The sequence below is a fragment of the Trachypithecus francoisi genome, unplaced genomic scaffold (genome assembly GCF_009764315.1).
Source record: "Trachypithecus francoisi isolate TF-2019V2 unplaced genomic scaffold, Tfra_2.0 Lachesis_group6, whole genome shotgun sequence".
Classification (NCBI taxonomy): domain Eukaryota; kingdom Metazoa; phylum Chordata; class Mammalia; order Primates; family Cercopithecidae; genus Trachypithecus; species Trachypithecus francoisi.
The window spans coordinates 115420649-115433222 of NW_022681471.1; the positions used below are offsets into that span (position 1 = coordinate 115420649).

General features: G+C 44.7%; 1 protein-coding gene and 1 pseudogene across 2 annotated transcripts in view; one reads left to right on the plus strand and one right to left on the minus strand.

The window, feature by feature from the left end:
* Nucleotides 1-12574, plus strand: part of SH3KBP1 (SH3 domain containing kinase binding protein 1) — a 274242-nt gene that overhangs the window by 16331 nt on the left and 245337 nt on the right.
* Nucleotides 1431-2349, minus strand: LOC117077360 (annotated as a pseudogene). Its single transcript, XR_004434742.1, has one exon. The product of XR_004434742.1 is annotated as a ferritin heavy chain-like (transcript).

Sequence of the window (12574 nt, forward strand, 5' to 3'; positions counted from 1 at the left end):
GCAACCAGATGGTCGTTAAATAATTGATACGGGTTCATTTTAAGCCCATTTGGGGAACATAATGGCCTGAATTTTCCAGTAGAAGGATTTAGTAATTCTGCTGGTCTTTGAATGCCAGCAGGATTTTTTGGAAATTGAGTTCCCTAATGTCTTGGAAGTAACTCTTGGAAAATAAGAACCAGTGAATTGATTGCATGATGTACTTGGAATAAAAAGTTAAGGATATGGATATGGTTTGTTTTGGCTAAAACATCCACCCTTAGAAGTGGTTAAATTTGTAAAATTAGGTGAGGATTTGTGTGTGTGTGTGTGTGTGTTTTGTTTGTTTTCTGAGGCTTGAGTTAATGAATATGAATAGACATTTCAAATACACTGATATTTCCCATTTTCAGACAGCTGTTCAAAATTCTAGGGTCTGTGCATGTTTTTACTTATATCTGGGAGCTAAAAAGTCTGAGATCATAGAAACAGTAGAATTATGGTTATTAGAGGTTGGGAAGGGTAGGGAGAGAGGAGGATAGGGAGAGGTTGATTAAGGGATACAGAATTACAGCTAGATGGGAAGAATAAGTTCTAGTATTCTGTGGCATCGTAGGCTGACTGTAAACAACAATTTATTGTATATTTTCAAACAGCTAGAGGAGAGGATTTCAAATGTTTCCAGCACAAATGCTCAATGTTTGAGGTAATGGATATGCTAATTATTCTGATTTGATTATTATGCATTGTATATATGTATTGAAATAGCACAGGTACCCCATAAATATGTACAATTATTATGTGTCAATTAACTAAAACACTGGGGTTTGCTACTCTACAGTCTTACTAAATGCTTTTCAAAGAAAAAGAAACTCCTTAAAGTGTGGTTTGCAACGAGAAAAAGGGTTGTGAGTTGCCTCCAGAGTCAGTGAGCCTCAGTGGTCATTTTGTTGTTGTTGTTTTTGAGACAGGGTCTCGCTCTGTCACCTAGGCTGGAGAGTGCAGTGGCACGATCACAGCTTACTGCAACCTCGACCTCTTGGGCTCAAGTGATTCTCCCACCCCAACCACCCGAGTAGCTGGGACTACAGGCACATGCCACCACGCTGGCTGATTTTTGTAGCTTTTTTTTTTTTTCTCTTGGTAGACAGGGTTTCGCCATGTTGCCCAGGCTGGTCTCACGCACTCTAGGCTCAAGAGATCCTCCCACCTTGTCGTCTCGAAGTGCTGGGATTACAGGCATGAGTCACCATGCCTGACCTGTTATTTTAACTGGAGAAAGGCATCAGCAACTGTTTTGGGGGTGCTAGTGAGCCGCAGGTTGTGTTGCTGGAAACAGTTAAAGAGGAAGCTGAGATCTGTCTGAAAGAGCCTCATGAACTGTCAGAGTGGTGACAGAGCAGCTGTGCTATGGAGAGGTACTCCTTTCAAGTGCTCTTTTTTTTTTGGGGGGGGGTACCAAATTTCTTTATTTGAAGGAATGGTACAAATCAAAGAACTTAAGTGGATGTTTTGGTACAACTTACAGAAAAGGTAAAGGAAACCCCAACATGCATGCGCTGCCTTGGTGACCAGGGAAGTCACCTCATGGCTATGGGGAAATTAGCCTGAGGCTTAGCTTTCATTATCACTGTCTCCCAGGGTGTGCTTGTCAAAGAGATACTCTGCCAAGCCAGATTCAGGTGCTCCCATCTTGCGCAAGTTGGTCACGTGGTCACCCAATTCTTTGATGGCTTTCACCTGCTCATTCAGGTGCTTCATTCAATGAAGTCACACAAATGGGGGTCATTTTTGTCAGTGGCCAGCTTGTGCAGTTCCAGTAGTGACTGATTCACATTTTTTTCCAAATGTAAAGCACACTCCATCGTATTCAGCCCGCTCTCCCAGTCGTCATAGTCTGGTTTCTTAATATCCTGAAGGAAGATTCGGCCACCTCGTTGGTTCTGCAGCTTCATCAGTTTCTCGGCATGTTCCCTTTCCTCATGAGATGGGTGAAGAAAGTATTTGGCAAAGTTCTTCAAAGCCACATCATCGCGGTCAAAGTAGTAAGACATGGACAGGTAAACGTAGGAGGCGTAGAGCTCCAGGTTGATCTGGCGGTTGATGGCGGCCTCTGAGTCCTGGTGGTAGTTCTGGCGCACCTGCGAGGTGGACGCGGTCGTCATGGCGGCGACTAAGGAGAGGCGGCGGCGGCGGCGGTGGCTGCGCGGCGCTGGAGCGGCGGCGGGGGCCTTGGGGCAGTCCGAGGGTGCGGTGAAGAGGTGACGGAGGGCTGGCTATGGGCGGCCGGCCGGGGTGGGGAACGAGCGCCGGGTTCCGTCCAAGCACTGTTGAAGCAGGAAACCCCGACGACTCTCGGCGAAGAACGTCTGGCCTCAAGTGCTCTTTTAAGTAGTTCGTATTCTCAGAATGTCACTAGGTGTTTCCGGCAGAATCCCATCTTGCAAAACATGTCCGTCCTGGGCTCTCTTTTGTTGTGTATGTACAAAGCCTTCCTTTCCTCTCCTCTGCTCACGCCACCATGGCTAGCCAGTCTTTGGCTGTCTTGGGATCTGAGTGGAGCTCCTGGTGGAACCAGCCCCAGAGGCCTCATTGATGGACAGATTAGTTTTCCTTGGCTGCCACAACAAATGACCACAAACTGGGTGGCTTAAAACAGCAGAAATTTATTATCTCTGATTTCTGGAGGCCAGAAGTCCAGAATCAGTGTGCCCTCCAACGGTATTGTAGGGGAGTAGCCATTTCTTGCCTCTCCCAGTTTCTGGTGGCTCCTGGCTTTCCTTTGCTTCCAGCCACATCACGCCTATCTCTGCTTCCTCTTCACATTGCCTTCTCCTCTGTCCATCTTCTCCTCTGTGTGTTTCATATGAGGACAACACTTGTCGTTGGATTTAGGGACCCCCAGGATAATCCAGAATGATGTCTTCATCTCAGGATCCTTAACTACATCAGCAAAGACCCTTTCCCCAAATAAGGTCCTGATTCTGGGAATTAGAATGTTGACATATCTTTTTAGGGGGTTGCCATGCAACTTACCACAGTAGGAGTACCAATTCAGGATGGGGCCTTGAAAAGGAAGCAGAAGAAACAAAAGCCTTCATAATGTGATAGTTTAAAAAATCTGCCTGGCCATTTAAAAAAAGCCTTCAGAAAGTAACTTTATTGAGGCACATTTTAAATATCATATAATTCACTCATTTCAAGAATATAGCTCAATGGTTTTTAGTAAACATACCCAGTTATGCAACCATCATCATAAAATGCTTTAGAACATTTTCTTCACCCCAATAATATCCACATCCTTCATGCCCATTTATTGTTAATTCCCATTCCCACTCCCAGCTTCACTGCCTGCTGTCTGCTCTCTCTCTAGATCTGCCTTTTCTGGATGTTTCATATAAAGTGTTTTTTTTTTTTTTTTTGATGACAGAGTCTCACCAGGCTAGAGTACAGTGGTACAATCATGGCTCACTGCCGTCTCGACCTCCCAGGCTCAAGTGATCCTCTGTATCCTTAAGGGGTACAGAATCTCAGCCTTCTGATAGCTGGGACCACAGGTGCATGCCGCTATGCTTAGCTAATTTTTTGTTGTTGTTATTTAGACGGGGTTTCACTATGTTGCCTAGGCTGGTCTAGAACTCGTGTACTCAAGCAATCCTCCCACCTTGGCCTCCCAAAGTGCTGAGAGTACAGGCATGAGCCACCATGCTTGGCCTAAAATTTTACTTAAAACTTAAGAAAACATTTCTGATTGTAAAATATGGAGGACAATCCCATCACCTGGAGCCTGTTAGAAATGCAGAATCTGCATTTTAGCAAGATCCTCAAGGCATTCTATATATTAGACTTAGACACACTGGTACATTGTATCTGCTATATTGATCCTTTGTCCACTTGATATATTATGAGCACTTCCCAAAAGTATTATATCTCTTCTGAGAACATTTTAAATCTCATTGTAAGAATATACCATAATCTATTTAATGGGCCGCTTCATGGCAGGCATTATTTCCCATCTTTTTTGCCCTTGAAAATAAAGCTGCAATAATTATCTTTGTATAGAAATATTTGTGTATCATTTTATATCTACTATATCAGTAATTCATTTTCTAGGAATTGATTATAAGACAATAATTATAGACAGACTGCTAAAATTTAGAAAGTGCATATGTAAATACTGATCAGTGGAGTCAGTCATTTAAAGTGCTGTTTTCCTGGAAACTAGACCTAAAGCCAAGCAGATAATAGGAAATATGAACCCCCAATACATGATGTTAACACATCTTGCTAACTCTCACCTCCTCCTCCTCCTTTTTTTTATTGAGACAGGGTCTTGCTCTCTCACCCAGGCTGGAGTGCAGAGGTATAATCATGGCTCACTGCAGCCTTGACCTCCTGGGGTCAAGCAGTCCTCCCACCTCAGCCTCCCAAGTAGCTGGGACTACAGGTGAGCACTACCATACCTGGCTAACTTAATTTCTTTTCTTTATAGAGACAGGGTTTCGTCATATTGTCCAGGCTGGTCTCAAACTCCTGGGCTCAAGTGATCTGCCCACCTCGCCCTCCTAAAAGGTTGGGATTACTGGTGTGAGCCATTGTGCCCAGCCACCTCCATCTGCTTGAGCGTTGGTTTCATTGTTGAACAAAATGAATGAGCAAATAATGAATGAATGAGTGAATGACAATGGCATCAAAAAGTGAGGTATAGGTTGGTACTGAGCAGCAGTGAAATAGAAAGGAACAAAATGCTGGACCCACATGTAATCACTTCCTTATCGTAATTATAATTTTATCCTTTTGTAATTTTATCCTTTTAATTTTATCTTATTGTATTTTATCCTTACTCAATTTCCACCTCCACTAGTCAGTTCTGCCCTTGTAAGCAGGCCAACGTGTCACTCCTGGAAGCCCCTGCTGCTTCAACTGTCTGTAGCTCACTACTCGTAGGTGGAAAAGTCAGTCATGGGAGTGGCGGTACCTTCCTCAGATCACACCGACTGGGCTTTCGATTTCGTTTTCCCACTTTGCACAAGGATTGTAGTCTCTAGAATATTTACTGGCCTCCCTAGTTCTCAGATCCTTAGGAAGTATGTGAAGAGGTCAGGACTTGTGTATTCACTTCGTATCTGCCCGATTGCCAGGCTCGTTAGGTCAAGGAGGAATTGAGCGAGTTCCAAGGAGAGGGTGAGTCTGAATTTTCCCCTTTCTTTCTTTCTTTCTTTCTTTTTTTTTTTTTTTCTGAGACAGAGTCTTGCTCTGTCTCCCAGGCTAGAGTGCAGTTGTGCAGTCTCGGCTCACTGTAACCTCCTCCTCCTGGGTTCAAGCAATTCTCCTGCCTCAGCCTCCCATGTAGCTGGGATTACAGGCACCTGCCATTGTGTCCAGCTAATTTTTGTATTTTTAGTAGAGACGGGGTTTCACCATCTTGGCCAGGCTGGTCTCGAACTCCTGACCTTATGATCCACCCGCCTCGGCCTCCCAAAGTGCTGAGATTACAGGCGTGAGCCACTGCACCCGGCCGAATTTTCCCCTTTCATTTTCTGCACTGCCGTGTTCTCTGAGCTTTCCACTGCTTTAGTGTTTCCTGATAAGACCAGCTTTTCTTTCATCCTGGAGGAGTAGGATATGAAGGAATCCCTGCCCCCCACTTAAGTGCTCATCCCCATGGGGTGGGATCCAGCCAGCTTCTCCAGAGGATCTCGGCTCCTCCTGTAGCCTCAACCTTTTTTGTTTCTCTGGATGGTGACTCTCACACCAGAGCACAGGTCAGAACCTCCTGGAGGACTTGCTCAAACACAGTCTGCTGGACCCCACCCCATGCCTTCTAGTTCAGTAGTCTGGGCTGGGCCAGAGAATCTGCATTTCTAACAGGTTCTCTGGTGATGCTTCTCGTGTGGAACCCCATTTTGAGAACTACTGCTCTGGTTCACCCCTCGTTGCCCCTGTTCCCCTGCAATTGCTTCCAAGTAGGCAAAGTAAGGCACTGGAGGACTGGTGTGTTTGAGGCCCTTGCATCCAGGGAGCCCATCCAGACCTCTAGGGGCAGCGCCTAGCAGTGGTGTGTGCCTGTTCCACCAATGAATGCAGCTTTAGACAGGCCCTTCAGAGTATAAGAAGCAGTGCCTAATTCAAATTCCTTCAGGTAGTGGAGGTGAGAACTAGGGGGTTAAAAACAGAGCCCGAGGTCCTTAGGGCTTCATGGGAACTCATCCAGTAAGCCAGCAGGTATGGGAAGGCTAGGGCCTCAGCCTGCCACATGCCCTTGTGTTTCAGCTGGCCCAAGGCTGTACTGAATATTATAACCTTTCAGCCCTGGCCCTTTCTGTTGACTTCCTCTGCTCTCCTCTTGGTGGGATTTTCCCCTGTATTTAGGGCAGGGCAGTTTCTTCTGGAAGGATCCCTGTGGCTCCAGGCTCTGTGTCTGACCCTCCCACCTGACTCTGTAGCACAAAGCCCTGGCCAGTTGCTGGTGGAAGCTGCAGTCCTTAGTGAAATGGGGAGTGCACTGTGGTTCCTCAAATTGCATTGTCATCTGGAGGCTCAAGGGCCTATCTTTTTTATCCTCAGAGGTTTAAAGACAACTGGTGGTAGCTGGAGAGTGTTAAGAGAGATGGAGGGAATCTTCATTCAAGTTTGTCTTGCTCAGTGATCTTTTAATGAGTCTTTCCACTCTTGGGGTGGTTGTGTGCTCTTTCAGTACAGATTCAGGTGGCAGGTGGTTGGTGGTTTGGTTTAAATCAGAGGTATGTTAAAATATTCAGGATGGTGAGGGTGTCTGTAAAACTAAGAGAGGAAGTGGCTTAAAGAGCTAGGCTGTCAGCCAGGCACAGTGGCTCCCACCTGTCATCCTGGCCCTTTGGGAGACTGAGGCAGAAGGATCGCCTGAGGCCGGGAGTTTGAGACCATCCTGGGCAACGTAGCAAGGCCTTGTCTCTAAAAAAAATTAAAAAGAAAAAATTTGCCAGACATGGTGGTGTGCGCTTGTGGTCCCAGTTACTCAGTAGGCTGAGGTGGGAGGATCACTTGAGCCCAGGAGTTTGAGATTACAATGAGTTATGATTATGCCACTGAATTCCAGCTTGGGTGACAGAGCGAGATCCTGTCTCTTTCTAAAAAAAAAAAGAACCAGGTTGCCAAGCTAGATTTAGAATTAATTCTTTTTTTAAAAATTTCTTTTATTTTTTCCATGGGACTCTGCTTGATATGGACTTAATTGTGTTGTCTGATGGCCCAGGAACATCACTGCCTAGTGGATACCTCACCCACTCCCACTCTTCTTGAGGGTTTTCTCCAGGGAGTTGCATCTGTGAGGCAGTCTTTCCCTCCTGCTTTCATTCCTCCCCCAGCATCTTCTCTTAGGCCCTGCTAGGCCACTTGAGCAAGAATCTCAGGCCATAAAACATTTCCACATCAGATTTCCTCCAACAGCACAGAGCACTTATGGCTCACACGTGGAAGCGTGGACATTGACATGTTATTCTGAGAGTTCTGACTTTAGAGCATTTTGAGGAAAGTATCTTCTGAGGTCTTTCCTGTAAGTTAGCTGTAGCAGTCAATTCCTTTTAGGGGGTGGGGGAATGAATTCTTGGCACACTCTATTGTCCTTTGGGCTAGTCACATTTGTGCTAAATATCAGGCGAGCTCCCTGCAGGCGCCATGGGAAGAGGACAACATCTTATTCTTGGCAATTTGCAAGGGGCAAATTAGGCTGCGGCGCTTACAAGTAGAATTATTAAATATCAATGGGGGATAATAAATGTGAAGTAGCTTGCAAATCTTCTGATATTATGTCTGTTTCAGTGAAAACACAGCTGCTAAGATACTTTCCTAGCTGTAATCGAGAAGGTAATTTTCCTGAAAGGCCATTTAAAGCAGATCTTTAGTGCCTTTGGCTCATTAAGAAGCATGAATAGGAGTAAGTCTCTGAAAAAGATGAATTAGACACAGAGCAGAGGAGCGATGGTGTCCATGATGCAGGATGATGGTGTCCAGGGCCCGGGTACTCCAAATAGGCCAAGGACTAATTTGTTGTATGGTTTATTAATGGACTGGAGTCAGTCCTGGACTAATACAACTAATTCTTCCGTTTAGAGTTAATGTTGGCACTCAATTTTCCCCAGTAATGAATGAGTTAGAGTAAGCAGGCACATGAGTTTAAGATACAGTGCTAATATTTTGTGAGAAACATCGAACAAGGCTTGATGTGTAAATCAATAGTTGAAAGTGTGAGGGAAAACTTTCCAGAAAAGGCTTAGAGGCTAAATAAGAACAGTTAATTGAAAGCAAACCAAGCCCACCCAATATTTAGATTTGTTTAGAAGCCAAGTGAACATTTGAGAAGAGAAACATTTCTTTAGTTCCATGATGTCATCGGCTTTCCTGGTGTGTTTGGAGCTTTTGACATTGGTGTGGTACTTTACCTCAGTGAGGCTGATGGAACAGAGCGGATGTTGCAGGGCCTCAGTTTCAGAATTCTTGTCGTATACTCATGAAGACCTGTGGAGAGATTTTGCCTCAAGTCAGTTTGGATAGCTTCTGCCCTCCAGTCTGATAAAATCCCCTGATGTCAAACCACAGATGGAATTTCCAGAGACTGTGCTCTGTGGACTGGTGACAAATCCTTTGTGAAAAGTCTGTGTGACACTACTAAACAGAGAGGGCTTTGGGGAGGAGAATGAGGGAACCAACGCGCTCCCCTCAGAAGCCTTGATGCTCTCATAGGAGGTCTGGCCAGGTGTGGGGGTCTAGCTTTGTAAAATAGGAAGACCCCTTTGATGATTACTTTTTTTGTCTACTTAAAACTTTTGGATTTCTCTGTAATTTAAAGAATATAGTTTTTAAAATGTAAAGCTGAAGATTCATTTTTCTGTGTGTAATAAAGTTAATAAACACCCCATATTTATTGGGGAAGGCAGTATAAACTAGAATTTCCTTAGGTTTCTTAAAAGTTCACCAAGTGAGCATCACTGGAGATTAACAAAAGGATCTACGCAAAGATTTATTTTTACTTTGCTCAGGTGGTTGTTTATAAAAGGTAAGATGAAAAAACCAAAGCACACGTTACAGAGTAGGAAATCAAGTACTTTTATTTTATACCAGAAATAGGAGGAAAAGGATAAAATCAGGGTGAACTCCTAAAAAAAAAAAAAAAGACAGTCAAAAAAGACCCTGCAGGTAGGAGAGTTGGGAGAGTTTTTTAGCCATGAGGACTATTTGACCTTGGTGACAGTGCAGCTACTGAGTTCCCAGAATTCTGCCTTTTGAAGTCATGTAACATTTGCAAATGCTGACAAACAGCTGCTAATTCTGTTTTCTATGAAACGGTGACAGGGTGTTCTCAGGACATGAGCTGCTTCTCCCCAGAGCCACATGCCTTTCACACAGTGGCACCATCAGCGGGGACCTGGGGAGGAGACACCAGTCCAGAAAATGATGACGATTATTTTTTTTCTTTTCTTTTTGAGCCAGAGTCTTGCTCTGTCGCGCAGGGTAGAGTGCAGTGGCGTGATCTCGGCTCACTGCAAGCTCCGCCTCCCGGGTTCACGCCATTCTCCTGCCTCAGCCTCCCGAGTAGCTGGGACTACGGGCGCCGGCCACCACGCCTGGCTAGTTTTTGTATTTTTAGTAGAGACAAGGTTTCACCGTGTTAGCCAGGATGGTCTCGATCTCCTGACCTCGTGATCCGCCCGCCTTGGCCTCCCAAAGTGCTGGGATTACAGGCGTGAGCCACCGTGCCCGGCCGAAAATGATGATTCTTATGGTGTGTGTGTGTGGGGGGGGGGGTCTGTGCTCACGCTTGTGTATGTGAGAGAGACAGAAACTGAATTGCTTGAGAAAATTTGCATTTGAGTTCAGAAGTATGAGCCCACATCTGTGAAAGCAGTAGGTAAAAGACTAGTGAATGCAGTTGACTCAGACATGTGCACAAACCTGTGGCTTTACAGTTATAGAAAATACAAATATACTTTGTGCTGAATTTGAATAATTTGAAGTGAGGTACAATTCCAAAGAGCAAGTTGTGATCTAGTACAAAGGAAGCTCTGGAATGAGTGACAGCTCGGAGAGCCAGAGGTGAAAGGAGGAACGAAACCTGTGTCATGGGCCACCCTGGAGGCTGGGAGATCTCCTCTTACGGGTTTCTCTCCTATTTGTGTGTCTGTGTGCCTATCTGTATTCTCTATGTGAGTCCCTATGCTTGTGCATCAGTGTCTCTGTGTATGGGGGTTCTGTTTTTTCTGTGTCTATGGGTCTGCCTCTCCCACTCTCTGTAAACGGGCTACCCCAGAAACACTTGCCAGGTGGAGCACACTGGCCTGGGTCAATGCCACATATGGTTTCTTACAAGTTGCAGAAAGGTTATGCTTGGCAAAAATGGGTGTGCCCCAAAGCCCCACACAGTGAACAGGTTTTCTCATGATCTTGTCACACCTGTCACAAGAGTGGGGGAAGATGAGGAGGAAGAGCCAGCTGGAAGTTTTACAGTCGTGTTTAATTTGTGGTTTACATCCTCCTCCTGACCCTTTTCCCTGACAAACCACCCACACACTTTTCACTTTGCATTACATTTGTCCTCGCCCATCTCCATGGGATATTCCCAGCATTCTGAATGCTTCCTTTGACTTTCTCTACTGCAGAGACTATTCTCCCTGGGAATGATTATTACAGCTCCCGTTAATTTTCATGTTCATGTTCAGTGTTGGAAAGGAGAGGAAATGGGGGGAGCATGGGTGGTGACTCAGGAAGCTGAGGAAATCGCCCTTATTAGGCCTCAAATTTTCTTCTCAAAAAAAAAAAAAAAAACAACAACAAAAACTGGCCCCAGGCTCTTTGGGCCTTATTTTTTCTGATTGCTAGCTTTCCTTTGACCTCCCTCCTTTCATTTCTTTCTCTCCTTGGTTCTGCTTTGAAGGTCACAAAGCTTCTCAAAGCTGTTAGAGGTGGTGGTAACTCGCTTTATTAAAAGATTACTCTTCAGCTGTACCAGTGGATTTCCCCTAACAGCGCTCCCAGAAGATAAACGGACTCTCTTATTGTCGGTAATAACTTTGAGTTTTTAAAGAGGACACCGTCATTGGCAATAATTTAAATGACTTTTCTAAGGCATTTTTCCCAACTGTTTTTCTCTTTTTCCTCTTCCACTTTAGCAAATGTCATGAATTTCCTTTTTTTTAAACCACCAACACAAGTATTTTTTTCTTTTTTCTTTTTTGTTTTTTTGAGACGGAGTCTTGCTCTGTTGCCCAGGCTGGAGGGCAGTGGTGCGATCTCAGCTCACTACAAGCCCCGCCTCCTGGGTTCATGCCATTCTCCTGCCTCAGCCTCCCAAGTAGTTGGGACTACAGGCGCCCGCCACCACACCTGGCTAATTTTTTTGTATTTTTAGTAGAGATGGGGTTTCACCGTGTTAGCCAGGATGATCTTGATCTCCTGACCTCGTGATCCGCCCGCCTTGGCCTCCCAGAGTGCTGGGATTACAGGCGTGAGCCACTGCGCCCAGCCAAGTATTTTTTCTTAAATAAAGTGTATACTTAAAATTGTAAAATGCAGGCAGGAACCAGAAAGATAATTCACTTTCTAGCCAGTCATTTGTTATAAGCATGATGATATGTGTTTGTTATTTTTCTACAAAAATGGAATCATATTGTAGGTGGTGTTTTATAAGCGATTTTTTTGTTTGCTTGTTTTAATTGTGGTGAAATACACAGAAAATTGTAACCAATTTTTTTTTTTTTTTGAGATGGAGTTTCGCTTTGTTACCCAGGCAGGAGTACCATGGCACAATCTCAGCTCACTGCAACCTTCGCCTCCTAGGTTCAAGCAATTTTCCTGCCTCAGCCTCCTGAGTAACTGGGATTACTGGTGCCCGCTGCCACGCCCGGCTAATTTTTGTATTTTTAGTAGAGATAGGATTTCACCTTGTTGGCCAGGCTGATCTTGAACTCCTGACCTCAGGTCATCTGCCTGCCTCAGCCTCCCAAAGTGATGGGATTACAAACATGAGCCACGGTGCCCAGCTGTAACCAACTTTTAAGTGTAATATTATGTTACTTAATTTTCTACAGCATCAGTAATGTTTTTCAAGTTTTTTAAAGTTGCAGAACCCTTTCCTCAAAGACCAGAGAGCTTCAAGCAGAGCTGCACCACCACTGAGGCAGGAGTGGAGAGCCCAGGCTACATCTTGTCAATGTTGCAGTTTACAGTTACCCTCCCCATAGCTTTGAGGCCTCCCAGGGATCCCAGTCACACTCAGTAGCCGACTTTGAAAGCACACAGACCTACCTTATAGTGCCCCAATTGTTAATATCTTAGATTGCTCTAATTTTCTATAAAGAAAAAATTTTGAACACACTTTAAATCCTCTTTGAAGCACATCTGTGATTACTTCCCTAGGTAAGTCCTTATAAGTAGAGTTACTAGGTTCAGAATATGAGCGGTGTTGTTTTTTTCTTTTTGGCCTATAATCCATATTGCCAGCTGGTCTTCGCCAAAGTGTGCCAACTCAGACTCTCATAGTAATGTAGGAGAAGGCTCAACCCCCCATTCCTGGGTAAAATAAACCTTAAAAATTCAGTCTGTTAGCAAAAGAAACTATCAA